This window comes from Amphiura filiformis, chromosome 2, assembly GCF_039555335.1.
Source record: "Amphiura filiformis chromosome 2, Afil_fr2py, whole genome shotgun sequence".
In the NCBI taxonomy this organism is placed as follows: domain Eukaryota; kingdom Metazoa; phylum Echinodermata; class Ophiuroidea; order Amphilepidida; family Amphiuridae; genus Amphiura; species Amphiura filiformis.
In genome coordinates, this window is record NC_092629.1 from 66,358,475 (window position 1) to 66,385,351 (window position 26,877).

Below are 26,877 nucleotides of genomic sequence, written 5' to 3' on the forward strand. Positions count from 1 at the left end.
GTGATGAATGGCTGAAAATTTCAGAATATGGATGATTGATGATTATCTCTAGTATGATTAACTTAAAAATCAAAAATGGTTGCGAAATGGGTCGCTAAAAGGTAAAGCGCCCTCACGGCCTAATTTTACCCAAAAGCGTTAATTTTAAGGACACTAAAAGTTTCATTTGACACAAAGTGCATAAATGACCTTCCTGGACCTAAAACTATGTAAGTAGATACCAAAAATGCATTACATAATCCTTAATGTGATAAAATTCACTTAAAACTAGAAAATAAGGGACAAATCTGCCCCCCCCCCCTTGTGTGTCGTTATTTGGCCGGCACTGTCTCAATTTTTGGCCGATTTCAATGAAATTGGTGTCAAATTACTCAGAACACCAAGCTGCATCAAATAAGCTGGTACCCTAAGCTGTTTGCAACTACACCCTTATACAGCCCATCACTAATAGAATGCTGGTTCATAAGCTGTTGTCCATTTAGTCTTCTTTGTTTGCTTCAGCAATACATAATCTCCAACAACAAATGTATGCTGTTTAGTGTTCTTGTTTTCTGCCTGGTGTTTCACCTTGTCTTTGTAATCTTGATCTCGCTTGTTGATATCTTGCTGAATGTCTTCTTGATCAGGATTTGTGATTATCTGATCTAGCTTTGTTCTGACTTTTCTGTTCATGAGCGCTTTGTATGGTGCTGTTCCAGTTGCTGGGTGTGGTGTTGAGCGATACCCAATTAACATGTCTTGCATAGCTAGAATGCTATTTCTTCCTTGTAACTTAGCAATTTGTTCAGTCTTATTCACCATCTTCATGAAACTCTCTGCTTCACCATTCGCTCTAGCATGCTCCGGTGTCACTTTGTGATGTGTGAACCCCTCTTCCTTTGCAAAATCTGCAAATGCTTGTGAGTTGAACGGTGGGCCGTTATCACTTTCGACTCTTCTCGGAGTTCCGTATGCGTTGCTAACATCTTCTTTAGTGCTTTCTTGGTAGGTTCCGCACTTGTCGAATAGGTAACTTCCACTTCAGGATATCTGGTTCTCTTGTCAATGCATACAAAATTGTAATGTCCATCTGGATATGGTCCTCCGAAATCTATCGCAACAACATCCCATGGTTTCTCTGGTATCGGTGTCATTTTAACAGGTTCGGTCTTGTGTTCTTTAGTTGTAACTCTACACTCGTAGCATTGGCCTATAATCTCTTCAACCATACTGTTCATGGTCGGAAACCAGTATTTATCTCTCAGTAGTTTCTTGGTTTTAGTCATGCCAAGGTGTCCTAGACTATGGGCTGCCTTGATCACCTTTCTCTGAAGTACTCTTGGAATTACAATCTGACTCATTCTGAAGATTATATCTTCCTCGATGTACAACTCATATCTGACGTTGTGGAATGGCTGTATGTCTTGATCTTTCTTGTAACAATCCCAGTCATTCTTCAGGATTCGCTGCTTCACCTTCTGCAGTTGTTCATCTTGTGCTGTCTCTTCTTTGATTCTATCTATCACTACTGCATGATCTTCTTCAATGTGCTTAACCATGTGCTCTGTTTCCTCGCTTTCTGTTTCTGGCAAAGGATGTCTTGATAAGAAGTCTAACGGATCTTGCTCATCTCTACCTGGCTCATAGATTAGTTCATAGTCAATGTCTTGTAGATCCATAACCCACTTCTCAATTCTTGGTGGTAGCTTAGCAGTTGCCTTATTGAACATTGGAATTAATGGCTTGTGTGCTGTTATGATCTTGAACTTCGGTGCTCCTAACAGGTACATTCTGAATCTGTTCTTCGCCCACTTGATGGCGAGAGCATCTTTCTCTGTCTGACTATATCTCTTCTCAGCATCTTCCATTGTTCTACTGATGAAGTGTACAGGCTGAACTCCTTTATCAGTTTCTTGAAATAAGCCAGCTGATAAACCTTCATGGAAACTAGCCTCTGCTCTAACTATGATAGGCTTCCTTGGATCAAAGAACGCTATAGTCTCTGCACTTGTGATTGCTTCCTTGATTTCATTGAAACATCTGTCTTCTTCTGGACCCCATTTGAACTTTGCATCCTTATGTGTGATAGCTCTCAGTGGTGCTGTAAGACTTGAATATCTTGGTACGAACTTCGCACGATACCCGACCATCCCGAGGAAGCTCATCACTGCTTGCTTCGACTCTGGAGGTTTGCTTTCTCTCACAGCTCTCACTTTCTCTTCTGTTGGTTCTAGGCCTTCTTTTGTAAACTTGTATCCATAAAACTCCAACTGGTCCACGCCAAATTTACACTTCTCTGGGCTAAATGTAATCCCATATTCTGCTGCTCTTTGCAGAACATTCTTCAGTGCTTCATTATGTTCCTCTTCAGTTGCTCCACCAATCAGAATGTCATCTCGTTGGTTCAGACAATTTGGGATGTCCCCAAATATCCTGAAGATGGTCTCGTCAAACATGTCCTGTGACGACTTGGCTCCAAAAATTAATCTTTTCGGTCTGTAATTGCCCCATGGTGTACTAAATGTAGCTACCTTCCTGGAATCGGGATCTAGCATTAGCTGGTGATACCCTGCTTTCATATCCATCTTGGAGAAAATCTTACAGTTGTGGAATTTGTACGTAAAATCTTCCACTACCGTTGCTTGCGAAATTCTGTTACGGTCCATATACTTGTTCGGTACTCGTAAATCAACACTTGCTCTGATCATGTGTAGCTCTAGATCTTCTTTCGGTGTTGTCTTGAATCTTGGTTTGGGTTGGACTACCAATGGGCTACACCACGTTACTGACTCGCCTTCCGGTACCCTCTCAAAAATCTCTTGCTTTTCGCTGTCATCTAACCATTTCTTCAACGGTGCTTGCAAATAGTATGGTACTTGTCTCGGCTTCTGAGCTACTGGTGCCACTCCAGCTTGCATATTCAGCTTTGCGTATATCTCTTTGTCTCCTTTAATGTCTCTAATTTTCCCTATTCCATTGAAGACTTGTGGATACCCATCAACGATTTCTTGGATTGATGATCCGCTTGTCTTTGCTGTATACTTCACACTTGAAATTTCATCTGGAATTCTGAGGTTATTTATCTTCCCAAGTGATCCATCTGGTCTTATCTCCAGCATGCCTAGATCACGTAGTGTGTACTTGCCAAGGAGTGGTGGTGAATTTATTCTTCCATAAACCACGCATTTAACTTGGTCTTGACTCCCGTGTGCTGTTTCTCACCACAGCTTTGAACTCCCCTTTCACTGATAACTCGCTTTGAAGAGCACTCAGTTTGACTGTACTTTCAGTAAGTAATTGTTCATTCTCTGATCTGTGAGTGAATGCCTTGTATTGATGTTCATCCATGATGTTGACATCTGCACCGCTATCTGGGTCTATTTGTACTTCCACGTCATTGATCATTACAGTTACTGTATCGCTACTATTGTCATTGTCATGTATCTTCTTCACCGGTCTGACTAAGTGTTTTGCTGACTCTCTGAAAAACTCATCATCGGAACTGGTTGATTCCGTATCTTGATACGCTTTTCTGACTTTGTGTTTCTTCTTCACACCTTGTGTCTCTTCTTTCTTCTTGCTTGTATCCTTGTGATAGCTTGCTTCACAACATATGGCGAAGTGGTTATACTTGTTACACTTTCGGCATCTCTTCCCGTATGCAGGACAATTTTCACCTGGAGCGTGGCTGTCGGTTCTACCGCAGTACTTGCATGCTTGCCCTGTCCCTTGCTTGGGGTAAGACTTCTTGTACTTTGATGTGTATGGCCTCTGGTATTTCTTGTACTTTGATACTTTGGCTGACTTGACATCGCCTGACTGCGCACCCATCTCTTTCAGTTGCAGTTGAGTATCTTGCAGTTGACCTGCTTCCTTGAGAAGTTGGCTCAAGTTCCACTTCTTGTTAATTACTTTCTGTACTAGGCTTTGCTTTTCTATTGTTTGGATTAAATGTTCCAAAATACGTTCCTCGTAGCTATCGCCAAACTCGCATTCCGTTGCTTTTTCTCTCAGCCTGGCTGCATATGCCACAACTGTTTCCTTAGGGTTAGGTTTCATCTTCAAGAACAGATACCTGGCATGGTGTTTATTTTTCTTAGGAGTGTAATAGTCATTCAACTTTTCTCTCACTTTCTCGTACTCATTACCCTGTGCTGGATCTGGTAGACTCTTTGCTAGTCTAGCTATGTCTTTGCCTCCATAAATTATGAGAGCATCTTTCTTATCTACTGCCTCAGTTATCTTGAAATATCTGAACTCCTCTCTATCTCTTCTAACCAATCTTGCCATGCTATGCCAACGCTAATGTGATCATCCACCGAGTGTGTAAATGGATCTATTTTCAAGTTCCTATTGACTACTGTAACGGTTGCTTCTTGATCACCCATATTTTCTTCTATTTTCTTGTCTTCTTCTTCTCTTATTTTCTCTAATTTCTTAGCGTCGACTCACCCTAACAATGCTTCTGGCGATGGAGGAAATATTGCTTTACCTTCCGATGTAGGAATTGTTCATCCTCGTCGCCAATTTCGGGACTTAAGCTTGGATAACAAATGACACAAATCACACAAATGATTGTTTAAATGTCTGCCATGTTGTTAACAAAGATTTACCGTATCATTGATGCATAACTATACCGTGCACTTGATGTTTAACTTAAGGGCGCACAACACTGGATATTACAAATAGAAACTGACCTTCCCCGCTATTTACCGGTAAACAGAGGCGAGTTTTTACCGGTAACGTTTTCCTTCTTGAGGAAGGAAAATAGCGGGACCCTTACCGATAAACGTCAATAGAAACTCACTCCGTTCCGATTGAATGCGCATACAGGGAAGAAAACGGAATTTGAGTCGCGAAATTGACCTCTGCATCATCAATGAGCTAGCTTGTTTATACCATGATTATACCATTCCGTTCGCCAAAATTCGTAGGCATAATCACATACAAATATTTGACTCACGTGCTATAAATAAAGTAAATGGAAGAAATATTCATAATGCATTATCCTTGCATTATACATATTATGCTAAATATTTAACATGAGTTATGATTTATGACCCTAAAAGTAAAAGCCATGAAATAAAACAACAACAACAACATCACTAGCGGATGAATCCAGCTGTGCATGCTAAATAAATAGAAATCAACTCGGATCCGCGGCAGTGTGTGCTTCAGAAAATTAGAAAGATTTCATGAATTTAATATTATGTTGTTGATGTTAAATTACTATTCGCTAAAAAGAATATTAACTGAAATTAAACTGAAAGATTAAATTCTAAGACCTATTTTTTTTGCGCGCAACAATACTGAGTACTCACGTCGATATCACTGAGGGGGATTTCCCAATGGCGTAATTGATGTACGAGAACATGTGGTACGAGAACTAATGAAAACGCTAATAAAAAACATTATTCTTCAGTCTTCTTTTCTCGTGTTTGCTACCTCATTTTTAGCCAAACAATTAAGAAAATACTACAATATTAAAATCCATAATGCTTTGCGATTGACCCGAGGATTGACCCCAGTGCACGACCTTTCGCCGGCAAACTTTTAAAGTGTGTCAATTGACGCTGTTCATCGAGTGTTTACCGGTAAACAACGTGCAATGGAAACTGACCGTTATCCGCCTTTCGCCGCTATTTGACGGCGAACAGTTTTACCGGTAAAATGCAGGGGACTCAATAGAAACACGCTAACTGACTGATAGTAAAGATGTCAATACTTACCTTACTGATTGCACTTGTAGTAACGAGGCATCAGGATGACATCAATTAGTCATGCACTCATTAATAATGCATGGTTTCTGTGGTGAAGCAGTTGTGTAACTACAGGTTGTCATTAATGTTTGATACTTTGCATATAGAGCTCAGTTGTAGGTCTTAACATGCTGAACTTGGGCATTCTTTATAAGGGCATATTGACTCCAATGATCATGGCAATATTGGTGATGGTGATGATGATGATGTGATGAGATGATGAAGACAATGATGATGTGAAAGATGATGATGATATACATATTAAACACAAATGAAATGATGCGGCCATGATGATGATAATATCAGTAATGAGGATGATTTTGCTAATTGATGCTGGTGTTGGTGAAGATGAAGACATCGATGATGATAAAGATGATGATGATATAGAGAGTAAACACAGAGCAAATAATGAGGCCATGGTGACAGTGATGACATTGATGATGATTTATGCTAGTGGTGGTGATGATGATGATGGTATTGATGATGATAATGATGAATACAATGACATACAAAGCACACAGAGAAAACACAACAAAATACTAATAAGGGAGTAAGAAAAACAATAGCTGAAAGTATTTTACTTGAGGAGTATTATACAGCTGAAATTGAAGAAAGAAATATATGTACCGTGAGAGGTGAGGGGTTCAACATGCCGAGAAGGGATAGGGCCTGACTAACATTGTACTCCTTAGAAAGACAACTCTATGAACTCCCAGTAGCTACAACACTGATCTTATGTATCACTGACTGATAGTAAAGATGTCAATACTTACCTTAATGATTGGACTTGTAGTAACGAGGCATCAGGATGACATCAATTAGTCATGCACTCATTAATAATGCATGGTTTCTGTGGTGAAGCAGTTGTGTAACTACAGGTTGTCATTAATGTTTGATACTCAGCATACAGAGCACAGTTATAGATCATTACATGTTAAACGCAGACATTCTTTATTAGTATAAATGTCTAATTTAAGAACTGCTGGACCTATATTACGCATGATTGTACTCATTTGAATGCATATTACATGTATTATATGGACTTGAAAATACAAATTTCTGGATTTTATTTTCTATATTCTGTAATTTGTTATTGATGTTGACTGCCCTTTTTATCATGTGTGCAGAGGGGGCTAATGTACTGTTAAGTGCAACATTTTTTGTGTCATAACATTTTTATGATTTAGACATAAACATCATTTTATCGCAAAATATTTGTTGTGAATTTATAAATCTCCTTAAATGTCTATTATATAATAAACACATATTTAAAGCTTTAACATTGTGCATGCATCATGCATCATGCAACTTGCAAAATCCATGAAATTTTTCTGCACACAAAAATTGTGTGCTCTGCGGTATGTTAGCATGAAGATTCACCTTTGCAGATGTAAACACAACATGAATCAACTCTGTACATTTGTTAAGTATACATTTTTCTGTGTACATAGCTTTATGTGATGGGAGAAAAAATACATGAGAGCATGAAATGTTCACAAATCAATACCATTTAAATTTGTGACATTTTTGTGCATTACAAATCATGAATGAACTCTGTGCAAGGTGTCTAATGTAAATATGTGTACATCGCTTAGTTTTTGCTTGAACCCCAATATGCCTGTCACATAAGGCCAAAATAAAATTTGTATGTTGACCTCAGCAACTGAACCTAAATCCTGAAAAATCAGGGTCAATTTTTGTTGATGATGATTTTTACGGATATGTTCAAAAAGTCAATGTTTTTCACTTAAAATCAATTTTGTATTGAAAGACTAGTCTTAAATTGATTATCTATGAAGTATCCAGTAGTCAAATTGACAAATATCCTAATGGAAGAAGCATTATGTAATATTTGTGGGGATTTTTTAAAACTGAAGTTTCAAAAAAACAAGAACAAAAAAAACCAAAAAAAGATAATCAACCAACTGTCCCAACTCTCCCATTTTCCCACTTGAGGGTAACAAAACAATTTATTGTTTTGGCGTAATACTGATGGTGTGATGCGATCAGACAGAACAAGGCAAATGCGGTTGACATTGATTTTTAGATTCAGGAGAATCAGGCATATAAGCATGAGGCTTCACCTTTTGCCGATGTAAACATTACATCAATCAACTCTGCATTGTCTAGTGTAAAGGCACTTTTTATATGTACATAGCTTAATTTGTGATGCTGCTCAAATTGATTTTAGAGTCAGTGGAATCGGTAGAATGAGAATGTGACTTCACCTTTGCAAACATAGCATGAATTGATTCTCTGAATTGGGAAGTGTAAAAGTATAAGGCACTTTTTGTGTGCATGGCTTAGTTTGTGATTGAAGTTGATTGGTATGTCACATATGCTGATGTGTAATGGGATCAAGCGAGATGAGCTGTGTATGTTTCTAAAATTTATTTTAGATACGCCGGAGATGACTTAAAACATTTTTTATTTTTCACATTGGTTTTTTTTTTGCACACGCAGGAAGGGAAAGAAAGCAAAATAGAGTGGCATCTACTGCTGATATTGGTAGTGATGCTACTGCTGGTCTAAGTAGTTATCTATATACTACTGATATGGGCATTGATGAAGGAGCTATCTACTGCTGATATTGGTTTTGATAAAGTAGCTATCTACTGCTGATAGCAGTATTTATAAGGTAGCTATCTACAGCTGATATCAGTATTGCTGAAGTAGCTATCTACTAGTATTGATGAAGTAGCTACCTGCTGTTGATATTGGTATTGATGAAGTAGCTATCTACTGCTGATATTGGTTTTGATGAAGTAGCTATCTACTGCTGATAGCAGTATTTATAAGGTAGCTATCTACAGCTGGTATCAGTATTGATGAATTAGCTATCTACTGCTGATATTGGTATTGATGATGTAGCTGTCTATTCCTGATCTTGGTATTGATGAAGTAGCTATCTACTGCTGATATTAGTATTGATGAAGTAGATATGTACTGCTGATAGTGGTATTGATGGAGTAGCAATCTACTGCTGATATTGGTATTGATGAAGTAGCTATCTACTGCTGATAGCAGTATTTATTAGGTAACATTCTACTAATTATAGCAGTATTGATAGTATACATCTTCTAGCTATCAGTTCTTGATTGTGGTGTAAAAATGAATTATGTCTATAAAAAAATTGCAATAAAATATACACAGTCCAAATTTGTATTTATAATAGTTAAAGCTATAATGTACGATCTTATTATATGAAATTGGATAATTTTTTTCAACCTGGTTTTGTGGCATATTTGTAATGTTTACACATGTCCTAACTTCCACCTAAATGGAATCAGCCAATGTGTTTGTAGGTCAACATAATGTCATAATTCAAAGAATTATGACATTATGTCCTCCTATAGAACTGCTTGTTAAACGGCAAAAAATAAACAGCAGGGTTTCTTTCACTTTACCTTGTTATTTCAGCTTGAGTATAACAAATTTAAAATATGAAGGAAATCATGAAAATATTTTCTTACACAAGCAGTTCTTTTGCATTAGTTTTCAATATCAAAAGGCTGAGCCACTCAATGTCACTCTAAAGCAAACTAACACTGTCATCTCAAGGATATGAGTTCTTACACAATATAATTGGTTTCAATATCCAATCACTTCCCTAATAACCTTTGTGCCATCTACTGCTGAGAACAGCATTGATGAAGAAACAGACTACTTCTGATAATGGCATTGATGAAGTAGCTATCTACTGCTGATATTGGCATTGATGAAGTAGCTATCTACTGCTGATATTGGCATTGATGAAGTAGCTATCTACTGCTGATATTGGCATTGATGAAGTAGCTATCTACTGCTGATATTGGCATTGATGAAGTAGCTATCTACTGCTGATATTGGCATTGATGAAGTAGCTATCTACTGCTGATATTGGCATTGATGAAGTAGCTATCTACTGCTGATATTGGCATCGATGAAGTAGCTATCTACTGCTGATATTGGCATTGATGAAGTAGCTATCTACTGCTGATATTGGCATCGATGAAGTAGCTATCTACTGCTGATATTGGCATTGATGAAGTAGCTATCTACTGCTGATATTGGCATTGATGAAGTAGCTATCTACTGCTGATATTGGCATCGATGAAGTAGCTATCTACTGCTGATATTGGCATTGATGAAGTAGCTATCTACTTCTGATAATGGCATTGATGAAGTAGCTATCTACTGCTGATAACAGAATTGAAGAAGAAGCTATCTATTGCTGATATTAGTGTTAATTGTGCAGTGTTCTGTTGCTGGTATAGGCCAAGGTATTGTTGAAGTTTCTATCTACTGCTGATAGAAGTATTATAATGTAGCTATCTTTAACTGATAGTGGTATTGATGAAGTAGCTATCTATTGCTGATAGTGGTATTGATGAAGTAGCTATCTACTGTTATATACTTCATTAATATATTCTTGTTCATTGATTGGTTAAAAGTGGATCACATGACCAAAAATAGTTCTACCATCAGTACTCCTATCCGTAAATAGTACCTCTAAGCCGTAAATAGTATTTTCAATGTCCCGGATGAGCCGTAAATAGTACCTCCAAGCCGTAAATAGTACTTTTGACCATGCCTTCCGCATGCGCGCATTCGATGCGACGGAACAGTGCACGCACGCGAAACTGCTATAGCGTGATTTCGCGCTGCTGTAATTGGTTAGCCCGATTTTAGCCTATTCGATTTTTTTGAAGGGTAAAATATAGGTTGTGCTTAAATTGGTCGTGCTGTTCACTCAGGATAGAAGCTGGAGAGTCAAATCGTCAAATAATTTTCTTTTAACGAATCAATGAACAAAGAACATATTAATGAAGTATATAAAACAAATATATACTGCCTTTATTCGAAGTTCTAGTTAAAACTATGGTCCCTCGTTGAGATCAATTAATACTATTTTCCTTCGGGGCTGCGCCCCTCAGGAAAATAGTACTATTGATCTCACCTCGGGCCCATAGTTTTAACCAGAACCTCTCATGGCAGTATATATTTGTATACTGATAGTGGTATTGATGAAGTAGCTATCTACTGCTGATAGTGGTATTGATGAAGTAGCTATCTACTGTTGATACTGGTATTGCTAAGATACAGTGATGAAGATGAAGTGTTCTTCTAGCGTGATTGTGGTATTAATTAATAACTAAAACTAGTGTAAAAAACACTCCCTTTAAAGAATTCATAATTGCCAAAACAAAATAATATTGCAAAAAACCTGTCCAATAATGTCTTCACTTGCATACCAATGCAATATGTTGAATCTCCTTTTGTTTTATCAATGATTTGCAAAATTCCCCTGAAAATTCCGAAAGGCAGAGTTATTCAATATCACTAGGTAGAAAGCAAATAGACACTGTCAGCTCAAGGAAATGAGTGCTTACCCAGGCTAATTGGTTGCAATAACCAATCGCATTCCTAATAGCCATTGCCCTTATTGCAGACTTATGTCAATGTCCAGTTATTGCTACATAGTATTAGCGACCAATCAATAATATTTGTTTTAGCAGATGGATTCAATGATAATGTTATTTTTAAAATGTCAATGTATCATATTTTTTCTTTCAAATTTATACAAAATTTCAATTTAACAATTCACCATCCCTTATTGGCTAGTGTGCATTTTGTATATAAAGGAGCTAACATATTTTGTTACAATGCTGTAAAACTAAGTTTTTTTTTGCATGCATTACCATTTTACAAATATGATAATTTAAAGCATTCTTATGCTATGTAATGCATGCTGTGTATGCTTGTAAATGTTATTTTTCCATCTGTCTTTAAGGAAAAGTAACAAGTGAAACATTTCTGTTTATTTTTTTTAAATAGGAAAAAAATTTTGCTTCAAAAATACTGAGGTTTACAGTAGCTTAGCATTGGTTAAGTGGTTCTGTAGATTAGGCTATTATATTTAAAATCCACACTACTCCTGTAGAAGATTTTGGAAATATCTTCCACAGGGGGAGTATGAATTTCAAATGGAATGATCACATTAGGCAGCTCCATTTGTAACTCATTCCCCTCTGTAGAAGATTCAGTTTGAATCTTTGCCAGAGGGTGTATGAAACTCAAATGGAGCTGCCTGATGTGTTCATTTCATTTGAAAATCATACTTCCCCTATGGAAAATATTTCCAGAATCTTCCACAGTTATAGAATGGATTTTAAATGGAACAGCCCATTTTGGTTCATTGGTTCTTAAGATTAAACGCTACCTCAATCCCCTCCACCACCCCACAAATAACCATTGGCAACTAAGTTCAATGGGCTATTCAGTTGAAATCCATACACCCCATGTGGAAGACATGACCTTAATCTCCCACACAGGGGGTGTAGATTTCAAATAGAGCCACCCATTCAGGTAACCCCATTTCAAATTCACACTCCCTGTGTAAAAGATTAAGGTCATGTGTTTCATAGGGGTGTATGGATTTCAACTGGAATAGCCCGTTAGATTAGTGGTTCTTATTACTTCTACACCATACCACAACCCCCCATCACCACCCCACTCATAAACCTTCTACACTTTACCTCAATGCCCCCCCCCCGCACCACCCCAGTGGCGCATCGTGGCCGCCCAACCCGGGGGCTGAAGAAGAAACAATTTTGCCGCCTTCCTTAACAGCCCTAAAAGGTTGACCCAATTTTTTCACGGTCGTTTGAAAAAGTGAAGAGCCAAAAAAAAAAAAAAAAGGATTTTCTGGCGCTAGCGCCTAAAACCAACCTTTTTAAACATTTTTATGCTTTTTCAATTTTTTGCGCCCTTTTTTTTTTCTAATTCGTTTTGTCGCCCCTTCGTTTTTGCCGCCCCTGTTTTTGCCGCCCCTTCTCCTTCCGCCGCCCCTTCGTTTTTGCCTCCCCTTACTTTGACCCCGGGGGCTGGCGCCCCAAAAGCCCCCCAAAATATGCGCATGACCCCACTCACAAACCTTCTACACCTTACCTCAACCCCCCACGGCACTACCCCACTCACAAAATACCATTGGGATATACTTAATGCAAACCTGTCATTACTAATTTGATGATGACTGTGGTCAGTTGACAGATCCATCTCTGTATGCTAGCCAGTCTATGCATAGAGCATCAGTGCTCAATATTACAATACAGTGCTATGAGGAAACACCACACTATGCATTAAGTGCGTTGTGTATACACTAAGCCAAACCAAGCCTGACTCTACAACACCGTCGATCAGTGCTTGATGTGGGAATTTCATTAACGACAAAATACACGTATCAGTAGCTTAGTGAAGCATCCACCTGCGAGGTTTGTCGGCGGTGGATGAGTCTGTCGCCGGCCGCGTGCATTTGTGCATGAGGTATACTCTGTGAATAGACGTACCTTTGATAACAGGGTGGCCTCATTGTGTATACATAGGAGTTAAGGACCGCTGTGACTAACTGCTGACGGATATATATTTAGGTATGTAGACTCATAGTTAGATTATGACTGTGTTAAGTAATGGGGATTTTTTCAGTATGAGATGATGTATGTTGCTATAGCGGCAATGCAGAATTTTGCAGACCTGAACAACTAGGTGCCATTCATCAAATACACACATAAAAAGGTATAGATTATCATAATGTGCTAGGACTAAATATATTTGAGAGACTGTATGCATGTATGCAAACCAGTATCTAGATTCTCAATTAGTATTGATGCAGAATTTTGCAGACTTGTTTAACCTTTGCATACATGGCATTGTTGTTATGCATCCTTAGTGCAAATGTGTGCTACCTAGATGATAAATGCTAGTATATACAATACAAGGGGCCATGTTACTTAAAGAGAAACTAGCTACAGACTCTAGAATGAAGTATTTTTATGGGTTTATATGAAATTGCTATTTTTAGAGGTCGCGCTAATGCAGAATTTTGCAGACCTGTGTCAAATAAACCATTAGCCTACATGAAATGCATCGTTGCTATATCTGTCATTATGTGAGCTTGTGTCGATATACTAACAGGGGCCGTATATATAGAGCACATGTACGTGTTACTATATTGTTCAGAGATCATAGAATTTTGCCGACTGCGAAAGTCATAGTATACATCACGGTTATTATTGCTACATTCATAGTTGGAGCTTGTGTTGAATGAGTGGTTGCATTATGTATAGAAGTGTTAATCTGTATGAAGTATAGATAATATTTAATATGCATGTTACTATTGTTGTAGATAAATCAGTGCAAAATTTTACTAACTTGCGTTAAAATAAACCACTGCATTACATTCAATGGCATTGTTGCTAAATCCATCATAGTTTGAGCTTGTGTCGAATATGTACTATATTTGAGGACCATATTATAGAGAGTGTGTGAATGAAATGAAGATGCACATGTATGCATTACTATTGTCATATTGTATGCAGAATTTTGCAGACATGTTGAAGCACTACATTATTAGCTTTATATTGATGCTGTTACTTGTATATTCATCATAGGTTGAGCATGTATGTGTGCTATGTATAGACTAAAGTGGGGTACTATTATACGAGGGACAACATAATGGATATATATTGACAGAACGATTGGACTGTAATGCTTATTGTTTCATTGTGAAAATATTAAACAAAATCCGAGTTCAAAACCAGCCTTGGTCTCCCTTACATTAATGGCATTCCCAGCAAACACAAAAACGTTTTTAAAATGTTTTAAATAAGTTATATTTTGGGTTTTGGTTTAGGTAAAAACGTTTTAATAACATTAAAATGTCGGGTTATATAAAGGGCATGAAATCGTTTTAAAACTTTGTATGGAAACACACTACAACAATATTATTAAAATGTTTTCGAAATGTCATTGTAAACTATTTTTGCAAAGATTTTTGGCCAATATTTTGTCAACACTTAAATAACATTATGTTAAAATATTTGCACCCAGCAAACACATGTTCTTAAAATGTTTTTTACAAAACGTTTTAATAACGGTTATATAAAGGTCGTGAAAACATTTTTTAAAACGTTATTGTAAATATTTTGGGCAAACATTTTTTGCAAAATATTTTTTCAACCCCAAAATAACATTCTGTTTAGAATGATTTGTACCAAGTTTTCAAAAATGTTCTTGGAATGTTATTAAAACGTTTTTATACCCTTTATATAACCCGACATTTAAATGTTTTCTGTAAAACATTTGTGTTTGCTGTGCAGTGAATTACCAACAAATGTTATTTAATGTTATGAAAACGTTTTATATATACCATTAATGTACCCTTTATATAATCCAACATTTAAACATTTTCTGACAACCTTTTATAACCTTTTGCGAATGATGTCGAAAACGTTTTGTGTTTGCTGGGTTCTTGCTATATGTCATGATATGTGAGCTTTAGGTTGGTAGTATGTACAAGGGGCCACATTATTGAAGAGTCTATAATGAAATATTACAATGCACAAATACACATTACTATTGTCAGATATAATACAGAATTTTGCATCAGTGTTATTCAGCATTGTTGTAATTATACTATGAGGTAGTGTTACATTCAAACGGTAGTGTGGGTACTACTATTACTGTAAAAGAGGTAATTTTTGCGTGTGTAATTGTTTACGATGTTTTGAATTACATTGTTTGTTTTTAATTTTGCGATTTTCAGTTTTATTACATAGACCTTTACATTAAAAGAACATATTTGTGTGTTTTTATTTTCATGGTAGCTGTGTTGCATGCGAAAATTAATGTAACCTGAAACTTTTCCCTTTTACAGTATACAAAGGACAATATTATGAATAAGAGGGAAGATTGGAATAATACCGTAAACGTTCGTCTAATGGCGCTATGGACTCCCTTGACATAACTGGAATTTTAGACACAAATTAAAAGTGCCCTCCTATGAAATTCCTACCAGTAAATAAGGGTGCATACCCTTAATTATTGTTGGGATATTTAGAGGAAGCAGCTCTCTTTTTGTACATGAAATTTACATCAAGGCAAAGGAACCCAGGTGCGCCATTAGGCGAACGTTTACGGTATATTGTGATGTATATTATTATGTGTAAGTTACTATTGACGATGCAACATTGACGATGCAATATTGACAGTGCCTGTTAACCACTGCTTTAATCATGCATTGGTATATAGTGCAATAATATCCATAATATGAGCTGGCATGCTACACAAGTGATAGTGTTAGTTAGTGCTTTTCAATGGATCATAATATTACAGGGAGAAACAGTGCTATGTTGTGGACATTTGATGCCTTCATGTGAGATGTAAAATTTGGTAGACATACTGCATAAAAACATGACATTACTATAATGTTGGTGGTATATTCATGACAATTCAAGCTAATATAGCACACACTACTCTTATATTGATTGCAAGAGCACAATTCTAAGAGAGCCTGTTAAAAATATATTACAGACATACAGACAAATAGACAGAAATATGTCGTATATTCAAGGTAGTGACAAGTTGGTTTAGCTTATGAACCATATTATATTATGAAATCTGATGTATATAATGTTATAGCAATACAGATTGCCTATATTACCAGCATTGATATGCCATAATGTGGGCACCATGATGAACAGAATCATATTTAAGCAAAAATATGCAACTTTATAAATAAATATGACTATTTTCCAGGAAGAATAAAATGTTTTAGTATGTCTGGTGGACTCAAGGTATTCTTTATAGCCAACAAAAATGAATAGGTTATTTTAATGTGCATGTTTTTTCCAACCCTGGACATATAATTGTTCACTGAATTGTTCAATGGAGATATAATTAATCGTGGAGATAGACATTTAATATAAAAACTTAAATTTCACTGTAATTAAGGCACTTAGTCTTTCACGTTGTATTTTGGTACAATATTCAGTATTACAATCATACCGTCGGGTGCATCACATACTGGTCTATCTTGAATTTTTGACTTTTCTGAGAAAATTGGTATATAGTTCTTTTTTACGGAGGTCTTCTAATTCAACAAATTACAGACCTCAATTTTTCCTAAATAATTAGTTATAAAATATTAAATTTGAACTATCTATGATTTTTTACAAAATACGTTTTTCACATACTGATCTATCTCGAAAAAACACGCATTTATAAACAATCTCAATTGAAAATCTTCGTATTATGTTTACCTTTCAATAATTTAATTAGACTATGGATTTTCATGAATGTGGTTTTAAAATAATGCATATACTTAACAGATTTATTTAAGTGGAATCTTTAATTATATTTACGTATGCAATATTGCTTAAAACTACACGTAAGTTGTAGTTCTGTATGTGAAATAGTTAATTTCCCGATATCGTATTTAAAGTGCATTTCATACTGGTCTATCTCGAGAAGCTTGAGATAGACCAGTATGTGATGCGCCTAAAGTCACGCCACCGTTAAGCTAAAGCGAGATAGCCCCAAGATAGACCAGTATGTGATGCACTTTAAATACGATATAGGGAAATTAACTATTTCACATACAGAACTACAACTTTAGTGTAGTTTTAAGCAATATTGCATACGTAAATATAATTCAAGATTCCACTTAAATACATCTTTAAAGTATATGAATTAATTTAAAACCACTTTCATGAAAATCCATAGTCTTATTAAATAATAGAAAAGTAAACTTAATAAGAAGATTTTCAATTGCGATTTTCTCGAAATGTGTGTTTTTCGAGATAGACCAGTATGTGATGCGTCCGACGATACATAAGGTAGAATCCATGCAAATCAAATATTATGGCTGTAAGGCTATTTATAATGCATTGTGGTTTGTACACTACTTTAAGGAAATGCCATGGTTTTCAGATAGGAAATACATCAATCCTAACACTTATTGTCAAGGAGTTTGTTGACATTTGATGGAAATAAATTGGAAGTGTTCAGGCCAAAAAGGTGATTAATCGATGAGAGATACATGCCAACGGGGTACTGTGGGTATTGTTTTCCATGAAAACTACCATACAATATGGATAACAAAAACATATGAACAGTGAGGTCTTTTTTTCAGATACGTAGGGTTGCTCTATGTATTTCTGCTGCTGATATCCACTTGCTCTATGTATTTCTGCTGTTGATATACTTATTGGTGAAGTAGCTATCTACTGCTGAGATCAGTGTTGATGAAGTAAATATGTACTGCTGATAGTGGTATTGATGAAGTAGCTATGTACTGCTGATATCAGTATTGATAAAGTAGCTATCTACTGCTGATATCAGTATTCATGAAGTAGCTATCTACTGCTGATAGTGGTATTGATGAAGTAGCTATCTAGTGCTAATATAAGTGTTGATGAAGTAGCTATCTGTTGCTGAGATCAGAGTTGATGAAGTAGAAGTAGCTATCTACTGCTGATAGTGGTATTGATAAAGTAACTATCTACTGCTGATAGTGGCATTGATGAAGTAGCTATGTACTGCTGATATCAGTATTGATGAAGTAGATATCTACTGCTGATAGTGGTATTGATGAAGTAGCTATCTACTGCTGATAGGGGTATTGATGAAGTAGGTATGTACTGCTGATAGTGGTATTGATGAAGTAGGTATGTACTGCTGATAGTGGTATTGATGAAGTAGCTATCTAATGCTGTTGATAAAGTAGCTATCTACTGCTGAGATCAGAGTTAATGAAGTAGAAGCAGCTATCTACTGCTGATAGTGGTATTGATAAAGTAAGTATCTACCGCTGATAGTGGCATTGATGAAGTAGCTATCTACTGCTGATAGTGGTATTGATGAAGTAGCAATCTACTGCTGATAGGGATATTGATGAAGTAGGTATGTACTGCTGATAGTGGTATTGATGAAGTAGTTATCTAATGCTGATAGTGGTATTGATGAAGTAGCTATCTAATGATAATAGGGGTATTGATGAAGTAGGTATGTACTGCTGATAATGGTATTGATGAAGTAGGTATGTACTGCTGATAGTGGTATTGATGAAGTAGCAATCTACTGCTGATAGTGGTATTGATGAAGTAGCAATCTACTGCTGATAGGGGTATTGATGAAGTAGGTATGTACTGCTGATAATGGTGTTGATGAATTAGGTATGTACTGCTGATAGTGGTATTGATGAAGTAGGTATGTACTGCTGATAGTGGTATTGATGAAGTAGATATATACTGCTGATAGTGGTATTGATGAAGTAGCTAACTACTGCTGATAGTGTTATTGATGAAGTAGGTATCTACTGCTGATACTGGTATTGATGAAGTAACTGTCTACTGCTGATATCACTATTGATGAAGTGGCTATCTACTGCTGATAGTGGTATTGATGAAGTAGCTATCTAATGCTAATATAAGTGTTGATGAAGTAGCTATCTACTGCTGATATCAGAGTTGATGAAGTAGAAGTAGCTATCTACTGCTGATAGTGGTATTGATGAAGTAACTATCTACTGATATCAGTGTTGATGAAGTAGTTATCTGCTGCTGATATCAGTATTGATGAAGTAGCTATATTATACTGCTGATAGTGATATTGATGAAGTAGGTATCTACTGCTGATATCAGTATTGATGAAGTAGCTATCTAATGATGATAGTGATATTGATGAAATAGCTATCTACTGCTGATATCAGTATTGATGAAGTAGCTATCTGCTGCTGATAGTGATATTGATGAAGTAGCTATCTACTGCTGATATTAGTGTTGATGAAGTAGTTATCTACTGCTGATATTGGTATTGATGAAGTAGCTATCTACTGCTGATATTGGTATTGATGAAGTAGCTATCTACTGCTGATATCAGTATCTACTGCTGATAGTGATATTGATGAAGTAGTTATCTACTTCTGATATCAGTATTGATGAAGTAGCTATCTACTGCTCATATTAGTGAACAAATTTTAATCTTTACCCAGAGCAGCCAGTACTCATAAACATTAAAAACCAAACAATCTGGCCGGATTCAAACTGGCGACCTTTGTATTACCAGCACGATGCTCCAACCATTTGAGCCACAAAGGCACACTGCACTGGAGAAGAGTGGACGATTAAAATCTATAGGGGTTCGAATGATGTTCGTCGCATTCCTAGCGGAAAGCCTCAGAACTGCATATTTTCATAAGAAATATACATTTCTTATGAAAATATGACATGTCCATTTTCAATAATATCAATGTCACGCCCAAACGAATCAAGCTATTCCAATAAAAGTCACAGAATAAGTAGGCGACATATGCATCATTGTGTTGCATGTATTCAAATCAGGTACACTGTTGCTTATATATTTTTGATTTTTTTTCAAACACGGTATCATCCTGGGACACCTTGTAGGTTCAAAAGCTTTGCCCAAATATCACTTGCCATTGTTTTTCCCCATCACAATGCAGGACCTTGCAATCATTCAGTACTAAATTATATGGTGTGTGCATTGATATTTTTTATTTGAACTACAAGGATATATAGTAATTAATCTCTAATTTATACATGTCAGGATAATTGTTTCTGCAATACCAGAGTGATTAATGTCCACCTTTGTCAAGGTTACTAATGAAATGTAATAAAGCAAAGGTGCACTCAATGTTGTAATACATTAAAGGTAGGCCTAGCTAAGTTACACTGTAGCCAAGGTACTTGGCAGGTACTGGGTAGTACCAGAGAGTACTAGTGTACTCGGAGTACTAGTGTACCAGTGCAGTACCACTCCTGATGGATCTTATACAGTAGCAGCATTGGTACTCTGTATGTAGTCTGTGTGTAGTCAGGTACCTTGGCAACATTGTACTTGTGCAGTGGCCTAAATAGGAATCTTGCAGTGTACTTATCAGTGATTCACCAAATTATAAAATATCGAAATCATACAAAATCAGATATAGTTTGTGAGTGATAAGACCGAAAACATCCTATTATGGACACAATTTCGTCAACAGGACACTTATAAATTTATAGACTTTTCCTACCCTTTGAACTTATTCACAGTGGCATAGCCAGGAGGGAGGAGTGCAAATCCCCCCACAGAAATTTTTCAGGGATAAAATAGGTATGGCAAAAAGTAACGTTATTATAATTACTGAAATTGGGACAAAAACTACAAATGGGGACAAAAATTGGGTTTTGCTCTCCCACAATGGGACAAAAATTGACAAATGGGGACAAAAATTGGGTTTTGCCCTCCCACAATGGGACAAAAATTGACAAATGGGGACAAAAATTAGGTTTTGCCCTCTCACAGTAGGACAAAAAAATTGACAAATGGGGACAAAAATTAGGTTTTGCCCTCTCACAATGGTACAAAAAATTGACAAATGGGGATCAAAATGTGTATGCTTTCCCAAGAATCTTTGATAGCGCCTTTAAAATCCACCTTTGTCAAGGTTGTTAATGAAATGTAATAAAGCAAGTTCAGTTGAACTAATGATTTTTATTATTAATGCTTAAGGCAATAATTTCTTGATGATGAAAGTAATATATTTCTACTTCATGCATGGAATAGTTTAATATAAACATGAATGTGATGTTTTAAAGCATAAAAAATTTATTTAAAGAGAAAAATGACACTTTTAAGTATCATTTATTTCTTGATAATTTAGGCCAAAGAAAAAAGATTGTCTGTATCTGATGTCTGATGAAAATTGAAAATCTAATATAGTATGTGATTTTTAAACATTTTATTCTTGTTAATATCCCTGATGAAATTTTTATCACATTTGTACCTATTTATTGTTTCAATGGTTCTGTTTGTTTTTCACAAAAAAGAAGAGTGAACACTGATAATTTCGGAAATCTAATGTGCAGGTTTTTACCAATACACACGTTAGACCAAAAACAAGTTTTCATTTATTGATTGTTTTTTCTTTTCTGAAATCTATAGACCCACCTTCATGTATTTGCCCAAAGTATCTATTCTGAGCTTTTGTGAAGAAAAACTCATCAGTTCTACATGTAAGATAATACAAATGAAAAGCTTAGCCAAGAGAACACAATATGGTGTATAAAGTTACTGTAAACCTTTAAAACTGTCATCCTATTCGCATTGCTGTACCATGGATTACATTACTACTTCATCACAATTTCAAGTTCATTTGTAAGTTTCTTACCATTTGAATAACTTGTTATTTTTCAAGTCGCTTAAAACCTTAAAAAATAGATGGGAATCAAGAAAATAGTTGGAAAGCATGTGTTTTGGCAAAAATACATGAACAAACTTTGAGCAGTGAAACACGTGACAGATACCACAAAGTACAGATCAGCAATTTACATTCAACAGTTCACCCTTGACCTCCAGTAAAAAACTCCAAATTAAAATAACAATCCATTTTTGCAGCAGTGTTGTGCAAAATTGATTGATTCCTCCCCAAAAAAAAAATTTTTCACTTTTCCCCTCCGCACCATGCCTCCCCACATCTGACCCCCCCTCAAAACAAATTCTGAGCTTCACCTGTGTACTTTCTCCCTTCTTCAAATTCACTCATCTACAGATTCTATTCAATCTCCCTCTTGGCATAAATTCAGAAAAGATATCTTACCCTTCCCAGAATACTTTGTAACATGATGCACATCCCCTCATTTCAGCAATTGGAAATTTATTCGGTTGATACTGCCCTCTTTGAATTAGAATAAATTAAACTTCTTCACGATTACGTCATCGGGAATGAGATTGTGGAGGGTTGTTCCGGGTTTAGATCACTTCACGTCGGTAGCTGGAGCCTACAACACACAATTTTTATATATTTTTTTTCATGGAGCATTACAGTAGTGCTCTGATCAATAACAGTACCGACAATTAATGCTAATTTCTTGTGTTTTGGTATGTTTATTCGTTTGTGTGAGGGGGGCCCGGTGGGGGATCTCAGGGTCGGGAGGTATGAGTGAAGAAATGATACTACTTTGTACAGGTTCCATTTGTTTTCATTTTGAGAATAGACTGGTTAATCATGGGTCGATAGATATTTAGCAAGATCTGGATGGGCTCTGTTTATTGAGGTACTTTTTGTCACTATCGACCCATGTTGCACTAGATAGCAAATCAGTACAGAAATTGAAATGAAAGAAATGCATTATGGGAAGTGTAAGATATCTTCTATATGGCATAAAGTGGATCATAAGACTTTATTATCATCTCCTTCAGCTCAACTTTCTGAAGTCCTGTTCACACAAGTACTTTTTTCTGGAGAATAGATTTTAAACCTGCATTGACATTCAAATAGATTCTACCATGGTCATTTGAGAGTTTTTGAGTTCAAAGTGATCATGCCCATATTGATGTGGAACATACTTGTGGAATTTTGAGAAAATTGCACCAAAAATGGTCAAAAAATGCAAAATTTTCAAACAAATCATAAAAAAGCCTGATTTTCGCCCAAATTTCAAATATTTTTGGTGAAGTTGGTCAAAATTCAAAAAAATGAAAAAACGGTCCCTAGATATTTTTATCTAGTTTTTAAAAATTAATAAAAAAAAAATGTTGGCCAAACAATTTTTTTGTTGCGTTGCGCGAAAAAATTTGGGCCAAAAAAGCTGTTTTTTGTGATTTTCTCCAAAAATGAGCATTTTAGCCCAAATTGAACCTCACAGATGAATTCATCAAGTCATTTCCATTCTAAAATGTATACTTTTATATTCTTTAGACTAATAATTTAGCAGTTATGAGGCCCGAAAGTTTCCATAATTCCAGGGTTCAGACCACCCTTAAGTTTAACTGATCTTAGAGCTAAGCAACAGTCGTGTGAATGGAACATATAGTTATTTAGTTGAGCATATACAGGTTAACACAACTTATCTTTCCTGTGGGTGTGAAATATGAATAAATGATGGAGATGAAATAAATCTATTTGCAATATGACTTTATTTCATTAATCATATTTATATGATTTGCATTTATCTCATTAAGCAATGGGCTATTTCAGATGAAATCCATACACCCCTATGTAAGACATTACCTTTATCTTCCACACAGGGGGTGAATTTCAAATGGGGAGTTAGCTGAATGGGTGAATCCATACACTTCCTGTGTGGAGGATTAAGATCATGTCTTCATGGGGTGTATGGATTTCAACTGGAAGAGCCCATTAAGCAACTGCAAAATGTGACACTGTGTGGGCAAAATGAGTTGGTTGTCGCTGTAATGTATTTTGGAAATGTGGTCATATAAGTGCATCTTTTCAACAACATTCAGTTATAATTTTTGTCAGATCTTAGTGCACCTAAACTGATGGCCGAGAACCAAGCAAGCAAGCAAGCAAGCAAAAAAAGACCATAGATGTATATACAAAATGTCCAAATTTTCAAATGATGGACTGGTTTTCTGCTCAGCTACATACACATTAAGCAAACATTAAGTACATGTCATTTGATTTATAAAGTTTACTTTGAGGACTGATAAATATCAACAAAATATGATAAAATATCAATTATTTTATATCAGAAGGACATTCCTCATTATCTAAATGCAATTTGGTGTGTCGGATAGGCGAAAAGGTCCATATCCGAGCGCTTAAAGGGAAACATTGAAGTGAAATTACAAGATTCTCAAATATGAAGTAGTTTGAAAAAATATTGAGATAATGGATAGGCACCTAAATTGTGTGGGTTATTTTGAACCTTTGCACAGAAATGAATGGGCCCTCGACATGAATTTCTTCCAGATTTTGCAGAGGAGGGCAAAGGGGGCAAGGCAAATTTCAAGAGTGAAAGTCGAAAAAACAAAAACATTTCAAGGGTGAAAACCATGATGCAAATGGGCTAAAAAAGTACAAATAAGGCCTGCAAATCTTGAGTGGCCAGCAACCCACAGGGGGAAGGGGGGAGGCTTCTCACAGGGGGCAGCTGCTCCCCTTGGCAATGCCACTGGGCTCATGTTAGCATTTTTTAAACAAAATTGCCTTATTGGATGGTTTTAGATTGCTTCATTGACTTCACCCAACAAATAGCTTATTTTCCTGATCACATTAATTTGCCTCTATACCTAAGAAGTTTAAATTCTGTTTTTATCAGGGGACATTTAATTTTGATAACTGCATTATTACCTGGTCTAATAACATGAAGGAGTAAAGATTTTCTTACAATAATTTTCTAAAATGAAATATGAATCCAATAAAATATATAATAGCATAATAACAGAATCCAGTTATTTATATTGGATTCATATTTCATTTTAGAAAATTATTGTAAGAAAATCTTACTCCAACTTTGTTCATCGAGTATTTAGCGGTAAACAATGTGCAATGGAAACTGACAGTTCCTCTTCTTTCACCGCTATTTGACGGTGAACAGTTTACCAGTAAAATGCAGGGGAACACGCTATAAGTCAGTGGGGCATAGGCCCTCCTTTGCATCCCCCAGCTATGCCACTGTACACTGCAAAAAGCATGTTTAGGAATTAAATGTTTAGGAATTAAATGCTTTTCTTGCACCATGTTTCTAAACATGTTTGATTTCAACCAAGAATTTTCAAAAATGCCAATATTTCCATGCTATCTTGTGTAGTAAGCTTAGTTGAAAAGTTGCACAAATGGTCGATAATTGGTAAAATTCTGGTCGGAAATCCGGAAGCCGGCCCGTAGCCAGGGGGTGCGGGGGTGCTGAAGGCCCAAAAAGTCCCATAGCGAGCGTAGTGAGCAAAAAAAATAGAGGTTTTTTAATGCCTTTTTGATCCAAAAATGTCGTAATCCGCCCCAAGTCCAAAAAGGTCCAAATTTAAAAAAAAATGTCATTTTTTTCAAAATCAGCACCCCCCAAAATAAATCCTGGCTACGGGCCTGTCCAGAAGTGAACCAAAAGTCAGTGTTTCTAGTTTGTAGTTTGTCATTTCAGCATGAGTTTTAAGAGTATGTAATCATTTTTAACGGGAATTTTTGTTCTAAAAATGACCTCTGATAAACGCCCCCCTCCCGTTTGGAAAATGCAATGCCCCCAGGGGGCGTTTAATCGAGGAAAAACGGTATTATGTTTTGCATGTGAACTTCACAGGTGTTATTGGAAGGGAAGTCACAATAGTCCATCAATGGATTAAAGTATCAAATCAAAATGCAATAACTGGATGAATAAATCCCTCAATTTGATTTCATAAATTGGGCTATTCCAGTTGAAATCCATACACCCCCTATATAAGACATGACCTTAATCTTCCACACAGGGAGTGTAGATTTCAAATAGAGTCACCAATACAGGTAACCCCATTTGTAATTCACACTCCCTGTGTGGGAGATTAAGGTCATGTCTTCCATAGGGGGTGTATGGATTTCATCTGGAATAGCTTTATTTTGATTCTATCCAACAAACAGGTATTAGGTGGATGATGAATATATCTCTTAATTTGATTTGGTGAAATTTTATCCCATATCAATTCATTTTTGTAATAAATATGATATCTTGAGTTCAGCAGCCTTTTTGTACACTATTTGACATTTTTTATGAATTTTGTTTTTCATAGAGTTGTTCATTGGCTGTCATTTATATGTATGTGGAAACTCGTGTTAAAAACCTTTCTCATATAGGCCTATCATTTGAATTATTTGAAATGTTCTATAAAATACAAGTCTTCACATACATATAAATGACAGCCAATGAACAATTTTCTCTGTCACTGACCATCCTTGATCTGAACCCGGGACCTTCGTATCACAGGACCGAGGCTCTACCAACTGAGCTGTGTCAGATGGAGGAAAGTTTTACAATATAGTTTTCCTTAATGATGGAAACACTTTTCATGTTGAAATCGGAATCTTGTGACTCATGAATCGGAAACATGATTAAGATATGAGCTAAAGCAGATTCCAATATAAAGGAACAGCAATTTTTTATAGAATGCTGGCTTTGAATGAAACAGAGTGTAATCTTCATGGTCAAATAAACCCACTTAATATGATAATTGAACTATTCCTGGTGCACAAACCTGCATGTTTTTTACAAAAATATTCTGCAAGTTTTAAAAGCTTTTCTTCTTCGAAGCTTCCCATTTATTTTCAATTCAAATACAAATTTGTCTGAAAAACCACAATAGAATTTCACCTAAATCACAATGGATTACCACAATGACTAAACGTGAAGCATCAGTGATGTGTGGAATTCCTCTCTTATGTTGACAACTTGCCTACTAACCATTGCATAGCAACACTGGAATCAAAATGCTGGAAATAAAAAAAATTCAATATTATATATTTTTATGACTATATTTGGAATGTACACAAAATTTACATTCAAATGGGTCCAAACATGCCTTGTATTGGTGCAGCGGTTCTTAGGATAGC

At 36.0% G+C, this 26,877-nt stretch overlaps 1 protein-coding gene across 1 annotated transcript in view; it reads left to right on the forward strand.

Annotated features, from left to right (window-relative positions):
- Nucleotides 1-12,741: 12,741 nt before the first annotated feature.
- LOC140146543 (WD repeat-containing protein 89-like) overlaps nt 12,742-26,877 on the forward strand; it is a 286,375-nt gene continuing 272,239 nt past the window's right edge. The window contains exon 1 of the mRNA XM_072168419.1: nt 12,742-13,147. The gene's annotated coding sequence lies outside the window, so the exon portion shown is untranslated. The remainder of the gene's footprint in view (nt 13,148-26,877) is intronic.